Source organism: Lathyrus oleraceus, chromosome 3 (assembly GCF_024323335.1).
Source record: "Lathyrus oleraceus cultivar Zhongwan6 chromosome 3, CAAS_Psat_ZW6_1.0, whole genome shotgun sequence".
Classification (NCBI taxonomy): domain Eukaryota; kingdom Viridiplantae; phylum Streptophyta; class Magnoliopsida; order Fabales; family Fabaceae; genus Lathyrus; species Lathyrus oleraceus.
In genome coordinates, this window is record NC_066581.1 from 28,768,997 (window position 1) to 28,789,998 (window position 21,002).

At 39.1% G+C, this 21,002-nt stretch overlaps 1 non-coding gene across 1 annotated transcript; it reads right to left on the bottom strand.

The window, feature by feature from the left end:
- Window positions 1–6,102: 6,102 nt before the first annotated feature.
- On the bottom strand, window positions 6,103–6,209 carry LOC127133058 (small nucleolar RNA R71). The gene has a single exon (XR_007807052.1). It is a non-coding gene; the product is annotated as a small nucleolar RNA R71 (small nucleolar RNA).
- Window positions 6,210–21,002: the final 14,793 nt, after the last annotated feature.

Genomic DNA, 21,002 nt, shown 5'->3' on the forward strand with positions numbered 1-21,002 from the left:
TATTAAAATAATGCATTAAATTCAAATATGTTTTGTCCAAATCCTAAAATCCCATCAAAACACCAAATAAATGGCCATGAGATTTATCATAGGTCAAACAAGGTCAAAGGACCTTGGAGAAAAAAAATTCATAATTTTTGGACACTTAAAAATATTTTTAAACAATTAAAAACAAATGAAAAATCAATTAATTCATGAAAAACATTAATAATGATCCAAAAAAAAAATCAGAATATGAAAGATAAAAATATTTGAAATTTTTTGGTGAAAGTCTCATATTTTTTGGATCAATATTAAATTTATTATGAATTATTTAAGAAAATGGAATTAAAATGAAATTCAGAAAATCCAAAAATATGTGGACCATCAGATCTCCCTCATTAATTGAGGTGGCAGATTTGATGATCTAAAACGCGCGCTCCATGTGTTACTTAGTCAAACGCGTTGTACACATGGTATTCACAAGGGACGGTTAAGATTAAAACGTGGAAGATGGATCCCATGGCTCAGACTCAAGACACATCATCACCGGAGCCAGAGCTCCAGTTGTCTTCTCCGGTGAGCTCCACCGGACTTGTCAACATGAACCATCACCAAAATTCAAAACAGGGACATGATCTTAAAGAAAAAACATCACTGAGCACGAATATCACCTCCAATTCATCCAATTCCAAATATATTAAGAGATATGTGGAATTGAAAAATGAGGTTCATGATCTGAGTTGCTTCGATTTGGCCTCAAAGAAACTCAATCTTCTTGCCTACATTGGTAGGACTTCAGACAACTCAAGAATCAATGGAATTGAGAAATAAATTGAGAGAATCGAAGAGTTTAAATTTTCTGCAAATTACCTTCAATGGAGGTCTGAGCTTGCTAGATCTTGATCTGAATTGTGTTTGGCTTCACTTCACTTGCTTGCAGGAGAGGAATGGAAAGGTTTAGAAGTAATGGACTCCTAGAGAATTGAATTCCAAAACAATAGAGATTCAAGCTCAAATTCAAATGAATTTATCAGGGTTATCCTCTTAGAGTGAAGGGTTTTCAATGGGGATTTAAAGCTGGTGCAATGTGTGTGTGATTTCTGAGCATAAGGGCCTTAATTTATAGGGAAATCAAATGATATTTGCATACTCTCTCCATTTTCCAAATTTGGTAAAATGATGATGCCATGTTGCATGGACGTGCGTAGGCCCGTGGAATGAATGTTTGAAAGTCCAAATTGAAGATCAGATGGATTGGATTGCAAGGTACATGTGCATTCTCACTTGAAGATTGATCCATGCCAAATGATATCAGCATGTTTAAGCCATGCGCAGCCTATGCATTTCAAGTCCAAAATGAACGAATTTGAGCTCTTTGGAAAGGTGAGATGAAGAGGAAAAAGTTTTATGTTAAACACTTTTTCATTTGGAGCTTGGAACTTGGAGAAATTTGAGGTGGAAGTTTGGAAAAATTTGACATATCAAAATTTTTCTAAGTGTCAAGCCATATGTCTCAATATTCCACCTTGCTTAACTTTTTATGGGAACCTCAAATGAAAAACATGTCTTCATCAAAGTTGTATCTCTCTCAAAGATATTTAAAATGGTTACCAATTTCATGTCATTTGGTTTTGAAATGATAGAGTTATGCATTTTTGAAGTTTGGAAAAATCACTTGATCAATGGTATAGGTCAAAAATGACCTATAATGTAGCCTCCTATCACATGTTCAAAGAAGTTGAATTAGCTCCCACTCTAATCATCAAAGTTAAACTAGACACATTTAATTTGATTGTGCAACTCGGTAATCTTTCATCTCATAAAAATTGAGAAATTTATGCCCTTGGGAAGTTGACTTTCAAATTAGGGTTTAGACAAAATGACCTATAATGTTTCAACATAGAAAATGATTTTCCAAGCAAAACTAGCTCTAGGTATTAACATGAAAGTTGTTTGGAATGTCATTTAGAGTAAGTTTTCTCTTGGAATCATTTTCATATGGTGAAAATTGTAGGAGATAGGGTCTCGGGAGACCCAGTTTTGATCAGATGAATCCATCTGGCCAACCACCATCAACCAACTTGCTAATTTCCAATTCTCTTGACTTTCTTGGCTCATGTTAGATCATATATGCATAAGATGATGAATCTTTAATTGTCCCTTGATAAATTCTATCAATTGGTGAGATAGCTTGTTGGAGAAGTTACTCAAGATACCCAGTCATACTAGGGTTTCCAAGGCAAATCACCCTCAAACTCTTGAAGAAAACTTGATAAATATAACATGTAGAGATCATTGGGACTCATATATGATGCTCATAACCATTCTTTAATCAATTCTTGGTTGTGCTCTTTGTTCATGAGGGTCTCAAACCCTAGATGTGATCAATGAATCAATGAGATCATGACCTACAAAAGAGTTAGATAGATACAAAGACATATTTTTGATATTTTAGTTAGTAAAATGATAATATACAAGTATGATATAATCACAAAGTGCTTGGTGATCTCTCCCAAAACAAACCCAACGAAAAGGGGTAAGGAGGATGCCAAGATATGATCCCAATACTAATGCATATGATGAAATTGCATGAGGGATCTTAGGGTCAAAATTGGGGTCTTACAGCTGCCCCTATTTAAGGACATTCTAACTAAGGAGGTGAAGGTTAAAATCTTTGGCTCGAATCAGTAGAATGGGCTTAAATAACAACATAGAGAAACAAATTTTGGTCCCTAAGAGACCTCATGATGCATATGATGTGAATGTAAAAGTTAATGCTCTGTGGGGAAATATTGCCACAAAGGAAAAAGAAATCAGAGAGACCGAAAATTCACAGGAGTATAATGCATTCCGTAAGGAAAACTCGCTGGGGAAACAGAGACTCTGGGGGATAAAAGGAGTTATGCGTAGGCCAGGCTACGACTCAAAACTACTGGGGGACTCGAGGGATTCCATCTAAAATGGAGACTCAACTGGGGAGATAACAATAAATCATTTGTAGGGGGTACAAATAAGTCAGGATAAAACTGAAATACTCGACTCATGCAGGGGAACAACGATTTCACTAAGGAAATACGCACTCAACTCAACTGGGGAGAAAATAAAGTTCAACATAGGAGGAGCATAAATCTATTATCTATTACCTGTTACTGGGTAAGGAGATAATAAAATTCTGACAGAGAGAACATCCGTCATTTAAGCTGAACATATCAAGGATGAACTCGCTGAGAACCGCCGGGAGGGATTATTCATTACCGGCTACTGGGTAAGAATATCCTTGCTGGGGAAACACTGCAGAAAATAGGATTTACAACTACCAGTTACTGGGACGAAAACCAGGGGTGAGAGTATCCGTCATCAGTTAGGATGAACATATCAAGGATAAACTCGACAGGGAAGAAAATCTGTCACCGGTTAGCGTGAACATATCAAGGATAGACATGCCTGGGGATGTCAATAAGGATATCCGTCATCGGTTAGGATGAACATATTAAGGATATACCAACTGAACAAAATGGATTAATTACATCTATCGAAAAATTGGATAGAAAACCGTCGGAGAGAAAACTCTGTCACCGGTTAAGATGAACATATCAAGGATTAACTCTACGAGGGGACAAAGCAGGATTTACAACTACCGGCTACTGGGTAGAAGACCAACAAAGAGAAGAAAGCCTGTCATCGATTAAGATGAACATATCAAGGATTAACACTCTGAGGAACCAAAATAAGAATTACAACTATCTTTTTACTGGGTAGAATACCAAAGAAGAGAATATTCGTCACTGATTAAAGCGAATGATCACACTAAAATTTACGTATTTTCGACTCCGATTTCACATGCATTCTAGTTGTTTTATTATCATTTTGTTGTGTTATTACTGTGTTTTCCTTTGTTTTCAGGTTTTTACTTTTATCGGAGCCCCGATCGAGAAAAGGAGCGAAAAAGAGCCAAAAACCCTAAAAATCAGCATTTTGCTCTTATGGCCTAGCCAATGGCGGGCGCCACAGTCCAAGCCATGACGTGTCAAATTCAACTTCCATCAACTCCCACGTTTTCCCACCACTTCCACTAAGGCGCCCCACTTTGTGCTTGTGGCGGGCGCCACAAGAAGGAAACGGTTTCCTCTATTTTCAAGTTGAAGGGCATCCAAGTCAATTCCACCTTTTTTATTTGCTTATAAATAGAAACGCGAATTCAGTTTTACAAGCATCCAAACTTAGAGCAGAGGCAAACTCAGAAGCAACTTTGTTTCACTTAGGCATATATTCAGTATTTTATAGTGGTAATCGCTTCGCATTGGAGTGTTACCACAATTGTGTGATCGAGTCTGTGATAGAGTCTGTAATCGAGTTTGGAGCACTTTGGAAAGAAGTTAATCCTGCTGCCATTTTCTTTTCTGCATTGCAATTTACTCAGCCCTCCGATTGGAGCAGGTTTTTATTACTCGCCTTTACTTTATTTATTTCCCGCACTCTCCTTTACCTTATTTATTTCCCGCACTCGCCTTTACTTTATTTATTTTCCGCACTCGCTTTTACTTTATTTATTTCCCGCATTCGCTTTTACTTTATTTATTTCCCGCACTCGCCTTTACTTTATTTATTTCCCGCACTCGCTTTTACTTTATTTATTTCTCGCACTCACTTTAAATTATTTATTTTCTCGCACTCGCTTTAAATTATTTATTTCCTCGCACTCGCTTTAAATTGTTTACTTTCTGCACTCGCACTACTTTCATTTATTTTAATGCACTTTTACTTTACCATGTCTAGCTAAATTTATAAGGTTAGAATGTAAGGATCATAATTGAACCGATAATCCGTACAATTGTTCGTAGAAACACTTAAGGGCTATTTTAACTTTCAAATTAAGTTTTCCCGCACTTCAATTCCGTTGGGTAAGATCGAAAGCCGTCCAACGTCTTTTTAAACTTAATTGTTTTTAACTATTTCAAAAACAGCGAAAGCGCTTTGTTTAGTTCATTAGGAGTTTTTAACATAAAGAAGAAAAGAGATTTTAAAACTATTTTCGGACGCATTTATAAGTTTAGAGTCTGGTTCGTAAGAACCTCTTTTGGTTAAGAAATCCAGGTTATAATACTTTTCAACTTAGTCAAGATATTATATTTCTTAAAAATAGGTTTACTACTCTAACGCAATGCGCGCCTTTTTATAAGTGACAATAAGAGGGTTTGATTAGGGAGTATAACTCGGTTCTGATTACGTGAAAGCGACAGTTCCTGTTAAATTAGTTCATTTCAAAGTAGGAAACATTGCCCATAAGTAATTCTATTAGCAAGTACTTGGATTATTGATTGATTACGTGAATTACATTCGACCCTGTCTTTATTAATTATTTCAAAACTTTACTTTTCATTGCACACTACAAAAACACCTATTTCGATTGGCTTTGATAAACACCATAACGACAGATAACGATAGATTGACACTTGGTCTATGTGGATTCGACAATCTTTTATATTACTCTGACGCGTTCGTATACTTGCGAACACCGCATCAAGTTATCCAACGCATCAAGTTTTTGGCGCCGTTGTCGGGGACCAATTTCGTCAAATTTCATTTTCCTGTTGTTATATCGTTTAGACTTAGGCTATTTCCCGCCGGTCAATGCGAAGAACTCGCAGTACCGGAAGTTTAAGCTTAGTAAACCCTCTGGCGAAACCTGAACGTTACGCTCGCGCACGTTTATTCTTTCATAGAATTAAGAGAGCTATGGCCGAAGATCAAAACCAAAGACCTCTTAAGGACTTCGCTCAACCATCTAACGAAGAACCTAGTTCTAGTATAGTAAACCCAATAATCCCAGCCAATAATTTTGAACTTAAACCATCCCTATTGCAACTAGTGCAATAGAGACAATTCGCGGGTCTCGCTACCGAGAACCCTAACCAACATTTAAAAATATTTCTTCAATTAGCAGATACTTTTAAAACCAATGGAGCTTCTCCTGAGGCAATACGTTTAAGATTATTTCCTTTTTCCCTCAGAGACAAAGCTCTATCATGGTTAGATTCCCTTCCATCCAATTCCATTACAACTTGGGATAACCTTAGAAGAGTTTTTCTTGCTAAATATTTTCCCCCGAGTAAGACCCCCGTTCTTCGAAACCATATAACTAGATTTACCAAAAACCATGGAGAATCGTTGTTTGAAGCTTGGGAGAGATATAAAGAGTTGTTACGAGCATGCCCACATCATGGTTTAGAAAATTGGTTAATCATTCTAACCTTCTATAATGGACTTCATTACAACACAAAGATGACCATCGACGCTGCCGCAGGCGGTGCTCTGATGAACAAACCTTATCCTGAAGCTAGTGCCCTCATCGAAGATATGGCTCAAAACCATCAATCATGGGGAGTCGAACGAGCGACAGTAGAGAAGAAGGAAGCCCGAGGAGGAGTGCGTGAACTAAGCTCTATAGACATGATGCAGGCTAAAATGTACGCATTAGCCCTTAAGGTCGAGCATATGTGCATAAACCCGAATACTGTAGCCGCAGTTTCATCGGATTGTGAGATATGTGGAACCCAAGGACACCAATCCGCAGAATGCAGTCTATTGAACGAAACCCACTCCGAGCAAGTGAACTACACCCAAGGGAACCCATACTCGAATACCTATAACCCTGGATGGAGGAATCACCCTAACTTCTCCTATAAAAACAATAACCCTATTCAAAATAATGCACCTCCGAGACCTAGTTATCAAGCCCCTAGGTCAAATCAACCTATGCAACCTGTACCACCAAAGCCGAGCCTTGAGAAAATTATGGAAAATTTTATCACCGCTCAAACCCAACAAAACAAGGAGTTCATGAATCAAAAAATTCATGTTAACGAATTGATTACTCAGTTAGGAATCAAGGTTGACCAAATAGTTACTCATACCAAGATGCTTGAAACCCAGATCTCTCAGGTAGCTTTAAACCAAGCCCCTCAGACTATACCCGGAGGACAATTCCCTGGACAACCTCAACAAAATCCGAGAGGACAAGCCAATGCCATTACCCTACGAAGCGGGAACGCTTATGATGAGCCACCAAACCCAAGATTGAGCGAACCTGAAACTTCTAAGGAATGTACCAAACCCCCGGACGAAGTAAAGGAGCCAGAGGAATCTGAAAACCAGGATGGTAGAGAGAAAGGAGAAGAACCTAAAGATAAAATTTACGTACCGCCCCCGCCATATAAACCACCTATACCATATCCGCAAAGACTCAAACAAACCCAGATCAATAAACAGTATCAAAAATTTATTAAAGTTATAGAAAAACTTCATGTAGAAATCCCTTTCACATAAGCCATCACCCAAATACCTTCTTATGCAAAGTTTCTGAAAGACATCCTTACCAACAAACATAGACTTGATGATCCGAAGCCTTTGGAATGTAATTCTATTTCCGAGGACAAATTAGCAAAGAAAGATAAAGATCCTGGAAATTTCTCCATTCCTTGTCTTTTGGGTAATCATGTCATCGAAAAAGCTTTTCTAGACTTAGGCGCTAGTGTGAGTTTAATGCCTCTAGCAGTTTGTGAGAGGTTAAACTTAGGAGAATTGCAACCCACCAAGACGTCACTTCAGTTAGCCGATAGATCTGTTAAATATCCGATAGGAATTTTAGAAGATGTTCCTGTTAGGATAGGTCAACTATTTATCCTTACTGATTTTGTCGTCATGGACATCAAGGAAGACAATGATATACCGATCCTTCTAGGTAGACCATTCTCATCAACTGCAGGAGCCATAATAGATGTCAAGAAAGGAAAGTTGACATTTGAGGTAGGCGACGAGAAAATAGAATTTATACTTTCGAAATTTCTTATGGCACCTGTGATGGGAGACTCGTGTTATGCCTTGGATATCATTGATGAATGTGTTAGAGAATTAGAACAAAAAGAAATTATTAAGTTACCATCAACCCCCATAAAGGAAGATGATGACTTTAAAGAACCTTACATCAATGATAACCTTTATGAAAGTTTATCCCTTACTCCAGATCCTATGCCATGCCCTAAGAAACCAACCTTAGAACTTAAGGAACTGCCTAAGAACCTGAGATATGAGTTCCTCGATGAAAAGATGAACCGTCCAGTTATAGTCAGTGCTACCTTGAGCCAAAAGGAAACGAACCAACTTTTAGACGTTTTACGAAGATATCTCTCAGCCTTAGGATATAATATCTCTGACCTGAAAGTTATAAGCCCATCCGTATGCATGCATCGGATTTCGCTCGAAGAAGATTCAAAACCCTCTAGGGAGCATCAGAGAAGAATAAACCCTATAATGAGTGATGTTGTTAAGAAGGAAGTTCTTAAGTTACTTGAGGCAGGTATAATCTACCAGATCTCGGATAGTAAGTGGGTGAGCCTTGTGCATGTAGTACCTAAAAAGGGAGGCATCACAGTCGTGCAAAACGATAAAGGCGAACATGTAGCAAAACATTTAGAAGGAGGATGGCGGATGTGTATAGATTATAGAAAATTAAATAAAGCAACTAGGAAGGACCATTTCCCTTTACCATTTATAGACCAAATGTTGGAGCGTCTAGCCAGACACTCTTACTTCTGTTATCTAGATGGATACTCTGGATTCTTCCAAATACCTATTCACCCAGAAGATCAAGAAAAAACTACCTTTACATGCCCTTATGGAACTTTTTCCTACAGACGAATGCCTTTCGGCCTCTGTAACGCCCCAGCTACTTTCCAACGCTGCATGATGTCAATATTCGCATATTACCTAGATGGTGTCATGGAAGTGTTTATGGATGATTTCTCGGTTTGCGGATTCGATTTCCACAAATGTCTTGCTAACCTTGAGAAAATCCTGGAGAGATGCGTGGAGGTGAACCTCGTGCTAAATTGGGAGAAATGTCATTTCATGGTGACCGAAGGAATAGTTCTAGGACATATAGTTTCCGAAAAAGGTATAGAGGTAGATAAAGCTAAAATAGAAGTTATAGAAAACCTAAAACCCCCAAAAACCATCAGAGAAGTCCGAAGCTTTCTTGGACACGCTGGATTCTACCGGCGTTTTATTAAGGATTTCTCCAAAATAACTAAACCGTTAACCGGACTTTTAATGAAAGATGCTGAATTCATTTTCGACGAAAAATGTAATGACGCATTTAATCTTTTAAAGCAAGCATTAATCTCAGTGCCCATTATGAAACCGCCCGATTGGTCGGAACCTTTTGAGATAATGTGTGATGCTAGTGATTATGCAGTTGGAGCCGTTCTAGGACAAAGGAAAGATAAAAAATTACATGCCATTTATTATGCTAGTAGAACCCTAGATGCTGCCCAACTTAACTACGCAACAACTGAAAAAGAATCACTCGTTGTAGTTTTCGCTATAGACAAATTTAGATCTTATCTAGTAGGAGCAAAAATTATTGTTTACACCGATCATGCTGCCATTCGTTGCCTATTAAGTAAAAAAGATGCCAAGCCCAGGTTACTCTGATGGATTCTATTACTACAAGAGTTTGATTTAGATATAAGAGATAAAGAAAAGGAACTGAAAATGTAGTAGCCGATCACCTTTCTAGGCTAGAACATCTAAATCCAGAACTAATTCCGATAAATGATGATTTCGCCTATGATAGACTGATCGCTAGAGTAGAAACCATTGAATACAATAACCTAGATCCTTATGAGCATTCCCAAAATTCCTTAGCAATAAATAACGTACCCTAGTATGCAGATTTCGTTAATTACCTATCTGCTGATATAGTACCCCCTGATCTTGACTACCACCACAAGAAGAAATCTTCCACGATGTGAGAAGCTTCTATTGGGACGAACCGCTCCTTTTCAAAAGGGGTAAAGATGGAATCTTTCGCTGTTGCGTCCCAGAAGAAGAGGTAAATAGTATTATCGAGCATTGTCATTCTGCACCTTATGATGGACATGCGAGCACCTCTAAGACATACGCCAAGATTCTTCAAGCTGGCCTATTCTGGCCTACCATGTGGCGTGATGTCTATGCTTTCATTGTCAAATGTGATAGATGCCAACGCACTGGAAACATTTCAAGACGTGATGAAATGCCTCTAAGAAACATTCAGGAAGTAGAACTCTTTGACGTATGGGGTATAGATTTCATGGGACCTTTTCCACCATCCTTAGGAAATAGGTATATCTTAGTAGCTGTAGACTATGTGTCTAAGTGGATTGAAGTTATAGCTGCACCCACAAACGACACTAGGGTAGTAATCAAACTATTTAAAAACTATATATTCCCTAGATTTGGAACACCATGTTTAGTCATAAGCGATGGAGGATCACACTTTATATCAAGAATATTTGACAAACTTTTAAAAAAATATGGAGTTAGGCATAGAGTAGCAACACCATACCATCCACAAACTAGTGGCCAAGTAGAAGTATCTAATAGGGAGATAAAACAAATCCTAGAGAAAACTGTTTCTATTTCTAGGAGAGACTGGTCTCAGAAGCTTCAAGAAGCATTATGGGCCTATAGAACCGCTTTCAAAACCCCTATAGGAACTACTACTTATCAACTAGTTTATGCAAAATCATGTCACTTACCATTCGAGTTAGAGCACAAGGCCTATTGGGCCATTAAAACTTTGAATTTAGACTACTTAGCTGCTGGAGAAAAGCGTACCCTAGACATTCATAAATTAGAAGAACTTAGGCAATCTGCCTACGAGAATGAAAAAATATATAAAGAGAGGACAAAAGCCTATCACGACAAAAGAATAATAAAGAAAAACTTCAATATAGGCGATTTTGTTCTCCTTTTCAACACTAGGTTACGACTCTTCCCTGGAAAGCTACGTTCAAGATGGACTGGTCCTTTCGAAGTATCCAAGATTCTGAGATCCGGAGCCGTAGAAATCAAGAACGATACCTGTAGTCCGTTCATTGTAAATGGACAAAGACTGAAGCTCTACGAAGGAGGAGACATTCCAGCATACTACTCGAGCCACACCCTGATTGATCCACCGATTCATACTACTACAGGTGTATAAATTCTAATCGTCAAGCTAATGACGTTAAACAAGCGCTGCATGGGAGGCAACCCATGGTTTTTCTTTCATTTTACTTTTTCGCATTTATTTATTTTTATTTTTATTTTATCTTATTTTACATTGAGACTAAGATTTGAATGGTTTGTATTTTCAGGATCACTTTCTTAACTGTTACTAGGATGCAGGGTTTCGATGACATGCACGTGGCCTATAAAGATAATGCTCAGAGGGAGTGTTACATCGCTTTGTATCAGCGCCCTATGGCACCCACACGTTATCCTGACCAGCACTGTATGGAGGCACTGGGTATCGAGCCTAGTATCCGATTCCTTAGCCACCAGCTTCACTGGGACAAGTTTGCTGATGATTTGAGTAACACATATAGGAACCTGACTTTGGAGTTCCTGAGTTCATTCGACTATGACCCATATTCTGGACCAGATGGGTATGCTGCTTTCAGGCTTTTTGGAGTTGAGTACTCCTTCAGCCAGAAAGAGTTCGGCGACCTGTTGGGTTTCCAGACTACTCCTGATGCTATCCCGGAGACACCTTTGGGATATTTCCTGGGTAAGGAAGTGGAGAAGTTTTGGAGTGATATATCAGGTGGCGGAAGCCAGGATCCATCTACACAGTTATCTTATGTCATACATAACCCAGCCTTCAGATATTTTCAGATGATATTAGCACATTCCTTCTTGGGAAGACAAGATACAGAGACACTACTGAGTGAAGAGGAGATCTTCCTATTATTTTGCACATCCCAGTCTCGCCCAGTAGCATGTGGGAACTTTTTATTGAATAATCTCAGTGGTATCTCTAGATCCACCGAAGGAGTCATCCATGTTGGTGGAATCATCACACAGATTGCTGTCGCTTTAGGTTTGTCTCGCAAGTTGTTACATCTTCGGACCTACTGTGGATACACGACCATGGACATCGATTTCTTTTTGACCAGAGGATTGATGAGGAGAGCCTCTTTCCATCCATGTCAGTTCCGACTGCTAGTCGACAGCGAGGCCATCCATTACTTCACATTGCCAGACCCTATGATGACCAGTGTGCATGATCCAGCGAATTGGAGCTATGCTCTAGAGGGCCAGGGAGAGACCGTTGAGGAGCCGAGATCGCCCCCAGTTGCTGAATACACACATGCACCACCATCTCCTAGAATCACTGTTCTCTCTAATAATCATTCATTGCAGACACCCGACATACGCACCCAAATTGCTGAGTGCCGTAGAGAGATTGCAGAGCTTAGACAGGAAGTGGCGGACCTAACTCTACAGATGGGAGTGTCTGATCTCACCCATGCTACTGAAGCCGATTGTCTATATCAGGAGATCGCAGAGCTCAGGCAGGAGATAGCCGTACTCCGTGGATCCACTCAGGCAGACGACACCCCTAATACCTGATCTCACCATTTCATTTTATTTCTCTTTTATATATATTTATCGTATTTGCATTACTCATTTTATATTATCGCATTTGAATATTATATAAACTACTACTATACATTAGTATTTCTATTTTTATCTATATATGTTTTATATTTATTTTGTTTGCATTTTAATTTTTCAGTTATTTATTTATTTATATTTAATTTCTGTTTTTATTTTTGTTTCAGTTTCACTTTTTATTTTTCGTTTTTGCTTTTATAAAATTATGCAAGTCAAAGAAACTAGGAGAATCACAAGACAAATGTTATCCAGACCCCTCAAAGCCAAAAGACAAGCGAAGCCCAAACCAAAGGACCAAAATCTGGCCCAGCCAGACTTTGCCTTGTGGCGCCCGCCATAGGACCTGTGGCGCCCGCCACAGCGTCTGTAAATGGTCGGGGCAGACCCCTTCTCTTCACCATTTTTGCAACTTACAACCTCCAAAACCCATTTTTTCACCTTGGAAAAAAAGTCCTTGAACCCCCAAAAAGCTCATACTTTCCTAACCATCATACCACACATATCATTGTTCCACTTTCCATTTTTGATTTCATCCGCCGGATTTTGTAAAAATCCAACCTTTTTCACCAACCACTTCATCTTCTTCATCCACATTTCAAGAGCATTCAAATGGAGTTCAACGGATTCGTCCTTTGAGGAGGGAAACCGGGGGAGAGACAAAGAAAAATCATTGAACGGTTGCAAAATCGGGAAATCCTCCCGACAAGGTATGTTGACGAAGATTGTCTCTACACTTTAGGTATCTACCATAGCATTTTCCATTTATTAGACATCTTAGGTTTGCATAATTTATTTATCAACAAAGAACCCACCTATGAGCGGCTGACAATTGAATTTTTAAGTTCCTTAATTTATGTTGTCCGCCCTAACACTGCTAGCACAGTTGGTACTGTCCAATTTAGAATGTTTGTTGTTGAATACCAATTCAGTACCGATGAACTAGCCAGTCTGTTAGGGATCCCTCATGGGGAAGGTGCTATTTGTGAGGCCCCTTTGGATTCCGAATGGCCTGTTGAGGTATTTTCCTTCTGGGAGCGTTTATCAAACACTCCCATTAACTCTTTTGAAGGAGTCCTTGCCTCAACTATCCATAACCCGGCCATCAGAGTTTTTAGATATCTGTTGGCATGCACTGTTTTTGGCCGGGAGAATCCAAATAAGGTTAACGCTAAAGAGCTTCTATATTTGCAAGGAAGCCTCACAAATAGAAAAATTAATTCGGTTCCATTCATGCTCGCCCATATGATTTTAACTCTGAATAAGGCGGGACCAATTTCTTTTGGTGGATTAATTACGTCTATTGCTCGGGCACTTAACCTGAACAATGAGATGGCTACCCTAGACCTCTTACCTCCTCGCACAATTAACTTAAAATTTCTGAGAGACATGAAATTGTGCCGTTCAAGGAGAGAAGGAGGTTATACACTTATGATTCATGGTGTAGCCATCCTATCTGTTATTCTACCTTGCACTAAACGTACAGATATACGTAATGAGAGGAATTGGACCTACGATTTAGATGCTCCACCTGTTTTAGGTCCTCTTCCTCCTAACATTCCTGATGAGGCGGGATCAGACACTGATGATGAATATGATCGGAGAGAGAGATCTCCCGTACCACATGTGTCCCCCCATCATCCTTCACCACCACACACTACACCATCTTCTTCTTCTGCAGGTACCACTCCTGGCTTCTATATTACAGAGGAGATGTGGCGTGACCACCTGGCTAGAGAGCAAAGGCGTGACGACCTACTCTCTACCATCCAGCAACAAATGGCAGATAATATGAGCTTCATGCAAGAATCACAGCGGAGGACAGACAGGTCCTACGACACTGTTCTACAGTCTCTACAAGTGATCACAAATTCACAAGCCCGTCAGCAACATTACCACCAGCAACACATTGCTCTCGTAGAAAACACTCAGGGTACCATTTTAGGTCACCTTCGAAACGTGCGAACCGCTCAGGATTCCCTGCAGGTGAGGATGGATCATAGAGATCGTCGTCGTACCCGATCCCGTCGTCCACCTCAGGATGGCGAGGGCACTAGTGGTCAGCAATAGGTTGCCAGGTAACTCTTCCTTATCTTATTTCGATACATTGGGGACAATGTTCGATTTAAGTGTGGGAGGAGACTCTATCGTCTTTTCTTTATTGTTTCTCTCGCTTTTCCTTTATCGTTTTTATTTGTTGTTTTTAGATAGTTTATTTATTGTTATTTCCTTTTAGTTGTTTATTTTTCTTTTTAGTATAATGCATGAGTCTGACGAGTCACCAAATACAGTAGATCCTTAGTACAATCCTACCTCCTCATACCTTTAGTAGCCCCACCAAAAAAAATTTGCAAAAGAAAATAGTGTTATTTCGAAAGTTTTCAGGTTTTAAGGACATGTTTTGAGTAAGGATGCGGTGACTTGGGAGAACTTTGCGAAACATCAGTATCTGTGTTAGCACCACAAGCTTCGTAAATATAGGAATCATTCCCGAAACCCCATATACCATGGCCTTAATCATCATTTCCGTATAAGTCCTTAGTAGTTTATCTCAGCAGTCAGCTCCGGCCTACACATCCTCTACGTAGGGGACCGATGCAAATAAGTGAATGATCCAGAAAAACAAAAAAATAAAAGAAAGCAAAAAGGCAACTCCGGTATAGATGACCCTCACAAAGTCATTTAAACCCAAGAATTGTAAAAAATTGCTACAAAAAGAAAAAGAAAAAGAAAAGCAGTACTCACTGTTAGTTGGTTCAGAGGTATCTGGCACTGAACTCGGTAGGGCAGATTACGATCCGATCCCCCACAACTACAGTTGGGTCCAATAAAAGGATTTACGCATATTTATGTGCCAGAAATCCCATGTTCTGATCATAATCACTAACAGGCCACTCTACTATGAAGTATGTACGGATAACGGGCTTAATGTGATTGCGCCTGAATGAAAAGGACACAAAAGAGATGAAGAAGCAGGCCTAGGTATTGTGGGATAATATGGGTTGGTCAATATAGGAATGAAGTTTATGTCCGTAATTGAGGGTTAGTGTCATCATGATACCCTTAGTTCACTCAGTTAGTACCTATCACTGCATCCCAACTTGAACTTGGAATTTCTACTTGAAGCACTCGTTTGCACAAACTTTCTTTTATGAGCTTTTCAATGTTTTGCTTGAGGACAAGCAAAGGTTTAAGTGTGGGAGAGTTTGATCACACTAAAATTTACGTATTTTCGACTCCGATTTCACATGCATTCTAGTTGTTTTATTATCATTTTGTTGTGTTATTACTGCGTTTTCCTTTGTTTTCAGGTTTTTACTTTTATCGGAGCCCCGATCAAGAAAAGGAGCGAAAAAGAGCCAAAAACCCTAAAAATCAACATTTTGCTCTTATGGCCTACCCAATGGCGGGCGCCACAGTCCAAGCCATGACGTGTCAAATTCAACTTCCATCAACTCCCACGTTTTCCCACCACTTCCACTAAGGCGCCCCACTTTATGCTTGTGGCGGGCGCCATAGCCTTGTGGCGGGCGCCACAAGAAGGAAACGGTTTCCTCTATTTTCAAGTTGAAGGGCATCCAAGTCAATTCCACCTTTTTTATTTGCTTATAAATAGAAACGCGAATTCAGTTTTACAAGCATCCAAACTTAGAGCAGAGGCAAACTCAGAAGCAACTTTGTTTCACTTAGGCATATATTCAGTATTTTATAGTGGTAATCGCTTCGCATTGGAGTGTTACCACAATTGTGTGATCGAGTCTGTGATAGAGTCTGTAATCGAGTTTGGAGCACTTTGCAAGGAAGTTAATCCTGCCGCCATTTTCTTTTTCGCATTACAATTTACTCAGCCCTCCGATTGGAGCAGGTTTTTATTACTCGCCTTTACTTTATTTATTTCCCGCACTCGCCTTTACTTTATTTATTTCCCGCACTCTCCTTTACTTTATTTATTTCCCGCACTCGCCTTTACTTTATTTATTTCCCGCACTCGCCTTTACTTTATTTATTTCCCACACTCGCTTTTACTTTATTTATTTCTCGCACTCGCTTTAAATTATTTATTTTCTCGCACTCGCTTTAAATTATTTATTTCCTCGCACTCGCTTTAAATTATTTACTTTCCGCACTCGCACTACTTTCATTTATTTTAATGCACTTTTACTTTACCATGTCTAGCTAAATTTATAAGGTTAGAATGTAAGGATCATAATTGAACCGATAATCCGTACAATTGTTCGTAGAAACACTTAAGGGCTATTTTAACTTTCAAATTAAGTTTTCCCGCACTTCAATTCCGTTGGGTAAGATCGAAAGCCGTCCAACGTCTTTTTAAACTTAATTGTTTTTAACTATTTCAAAAACAGCGAAAGCGCTTTGTTTAGTTCATTAGGAGTTTTTAACATAAAGAAGAAAAGAGATTTTAAAACTATTTTCGGACGCGTTTATAAGTTTAGAGTCTGGTTCGTAAGAACCTCTTTTGGTTAAGAAATCCAGGTTATAATACTTTTCAACTTAGTCAAGATACTATATTTCTTAAAAATAGGTTTACTACTCTAACGCAATGCGCGCCTTTTTATAAGTGACAATAAGAGGGTTTGATTAGGGAATATAACTCGGTTCTGATTACGCGAAAGCGACAGTTCCTGTTAAATTAGTTCTTTTCAAAGTAGGAAACATTGCCCATAAGTAATTCTATTAGCAAGTACTTGGATTATTAATTGATTACGTGAATTACATTCGACCCTGTCTTTATTAATTATTTCAAAACTTTACTTTTCATTGCACACTACAAAAACACCTATTTCGATTGCCTTTGATAAACACCATAACGACAGATAACGATAGATTGACACTTGGTCTATGTGGATTCGACAATCTTTTATATTACTCTGACACGTTCGTATACTTGCGAACACCACATCTAGTTATCCAACGCATCAGTGAACATATCAAGGATAGACTCCACGGGGAAAGAAAAGATATCTGTCACCGGTTAAAGTGAACATATCAAGGATATACTTTTCGAGGAATAGATCTGCTAGGGATTCTGCTGAGGAGAAAAAGGGTACTTTTGCCAGGTATTGGGCAAGAAGTAGCAAACCACCAACCAAGAAGAATATTACCAGTTACTGGGTAATAAACTCTTAGGGGGCCAAGATATCTATCTAGGTAAGAGCTAGAAAGAAAACAGTCAATCAAGAGTCAACCTAATAAGGACATAACTCAAGGGGAGTAATTCCATCCAGAAAATTTGTTGGAGAGGACACTGAAATGATCAATCATCCACGAGGAAACAAACTCAGTGGGGAAATAGAGAAAGGTTAAAGTCTTTTCTGCTTAGGGGCTGACATTCTACAATTGAGAGAGGACAGACAACTGATTTGGTATGGGGATAAAGTACCGCCATAGTAGAGAATGAAAATCTCAAACCAATCAAATATGCAGGATATGCGAATTATGAAATTGTATGAATGTATATGTATATGTATATATGATGATTATGCTGACAAAACGATCACGAAGGATACAAAGGTGTCACAAAGAAATTGAACCACTGGTACAATCCTCGGCCAATCCATAAATCATGGAGACAAACTACTGGAAAACAGGGAGATCAACATCCCAAAGGCTCAACCCTGGCTGGGGAAGGAGACCTGTTGAAGATAAAACATCCAAACTGTAGGGAATTTTAGGTCGACATCATAAAAATGGGACACAACCCTACTGGGGAAGAAGTCAAAAGCTGCTCAGGAACCAGGAGGAAACTCTGACTGGGAGCAAAGATACCACGATTGGTGGGGACATCAAGGTGATCTACTGGGGAAAGATCAAGTATCTTTGATGATGATCTATCTGCTGAGGAGAAACGAACTCCGCTGGGAAGGCCGAAACTATGTTGGGGACAAGGATACGCCGCAACCAACTCAGTTGGGGATAAAGAAAGAAACTCCATTGGGGATCAAACACTCCGCCAAGGAAATGAATCAACACAAACGTCTAGGGATACCCGAAGAGTTAACTGCTTGGGGAACCTCAGATGCTTCACACTTAAGAACTTGCTTCTTACTGAAATGTTGTTGATATTCTTTTTACTTGCTTTGGAAAAGTTCTTGCTTTTATATTTTAACAACTTGATTTAGATTTTAAAATAATTCAATTTCAAAATGATCATAATAAAATTTAAAACTATCGGCTGAAGTAAACAAGAGTAGAAATAATTGGATAAAAGCTCAACTTTATTTAATAGAATGGTAGTCTGTAAATGACAAGACTCCATAGATTTTACAAAGTTGAAAATGGTAATTTACATGTAAAGGGGTACATTGAATACAAATGATCCTTAATCCCTCTACCAATTCTTGATATCCACTGTGCTCTTGACCGCTACTGGAGATGAATTGATGTCAACCCTTATGCTCAAACAAGTCTTCAAAATCATTGAAGATCAGCAAAACGTAGTTACTTGCCATGATCCCTAATTTTTGCATAAGTTGCCCCAAGGTGAGGTACTCAACTTATTGGGAAATTACTTCTATTTTATGTCTCGAATTTTTTCCTGGATCGCCCTTTCGGGTTTTCAATCCACCGAGACGCTCATTTTTGCCTAAGTCGCCCTTTCGGGTTTTCAACTTAGTGAGCTGTTCTTTTCTTTTTTTTTTAGGCGAAGTATTTCTTGACTGCGTCTGCATTCACAGGACGAGTGAACTCTTCACCGTCCATAGTTATAAGAATCAGGGCACCGCCTGAAAAAGCTCTCTTAACAACATATGGGCCTTTGTAATTTGGGGTCCATTTTCCTCTGGAATCTGGATTGAACGATAAAATCTTCTTGAGCACAAGGTCACCTTCTTTGAACATACGAGGCTTGACCTTCTTATCAAAAACTTTCTTCATTCTCTACTGATATAATTGACCATGGCACATGGCAGTCAATCTCTTCTCTTCTATCACATTCAGCTGATCAAACCTGGTCTGACACCATTCAACTTCAGTCAACTTAGCTTCCATGAGCACATGCAACAAAGGGATCTCAACCTCTACGGGGAGCACTGCTTCCATACCATAAACAAGAGAGAAAGGGGTTTCCCCTGTTGAAGTGCGGACGGATGTATGATACCCATGCAAAGAAAAAGGGAGCGTCTCATGCCAATCCTTATACGTGAAAACCATCTTCTGGATAATCTTCTTGATGTTCTTATTTGCAGCTTCAATAGCCCCATTCATCTTAGGTTTGTAGGGAGAAGAACCATGATGTGCAATCTTGAAGTCTTTGCAAAGAGCTTCCACCATGTTATTATTCAAGTTTGATCCATTGTCAGTAATGATCTTACATGGCACACCATAACGGTATATGATCTGATTCTTGATAAACCTTACAACAACTTGCTTGGTTACATTTGCATACGATGCTGCTTCAACCTATTTTGTGAAGTAGTCAATTGCCACCAAAATGAAACGATGTCCATTCGAAGCTTTGGGCTCAATCATCCCAATCATATCAATTCCCCACATGGAGAAAGGCCATGGGGAAGAGATAACATTCAATAGTGTCGGAGGAACATGGATCTTATTAGCATAGATTTGACACTTGTGGCATTTCTTCACAAACTTGCAACAGTCAGATTCCATTGTCAGCCAATAATAACCTGCTCGCAACATCTTCTTTGCCATTGCATGTCCATTGGAATGAGTACCAAAGGAACCTTCATGCACTTCGGTCATCAACAAGTTTGCTTCGTGTCTATCCATGCATCTGAGCAAAACCATGTCGAAGTTTCTCTTATATAGTATATCACCATTCAAGTAGAAATTACCGGCTAATCTTCTCAAAGTCTTCTTATCTTTCAAAGATGCCCTAGGCGGGTAAATCTGACTTTGAAGGAAACACTTGATGTCGTAATACCACGGCTTCTCGTCTTTGATCTCTTCAACTGCAAACACATGAGCTGGCCTATAAAGACGCATCACAGATAAATTAGGAACTTCATTCCAATATTTCACTACAATCATTGACGCCAACGTTGCAAGAGCGTCTACCATCCATTTCTCATCTCGAGGGATATGATGAAACTCAACCTTGGTAAAGAAAGTTAAAATCCTCCTCGCATAGTCTCTATATGGTATTAAACAGGGTTGATTTGTCTCCCATTCTCCTTTGATTTGATTCAAAACCAAAGCTGAATCACTGAAGACATCCAAATATTTGATTCTGAGATTCATGGGCTCTTCAAGCCCCATAATGCAAGCTTTATATTCTTCCATGTTGTTTGTACACTTGAAAGTCAATCTAGCTGTAAATGGTAAGTGTGTGCCTTGAGGAGTAATAATCACTGCCCCAATGCCATTTCTATATTAATTAACAGCTCCATCAAATACCATGCCCCAATGGGAACCAGGTTCTGACCCTTCTTCTAACAATGGTTCATCACAATCTTTCATTTTCAAGTACAAAATCTCTTCATCAGGAAAGTCATACTGCACTGACTGGTAATATTCAATCGGTTGGTGAGCCAAATGGTCAGCCAAGATACTACCTTTGA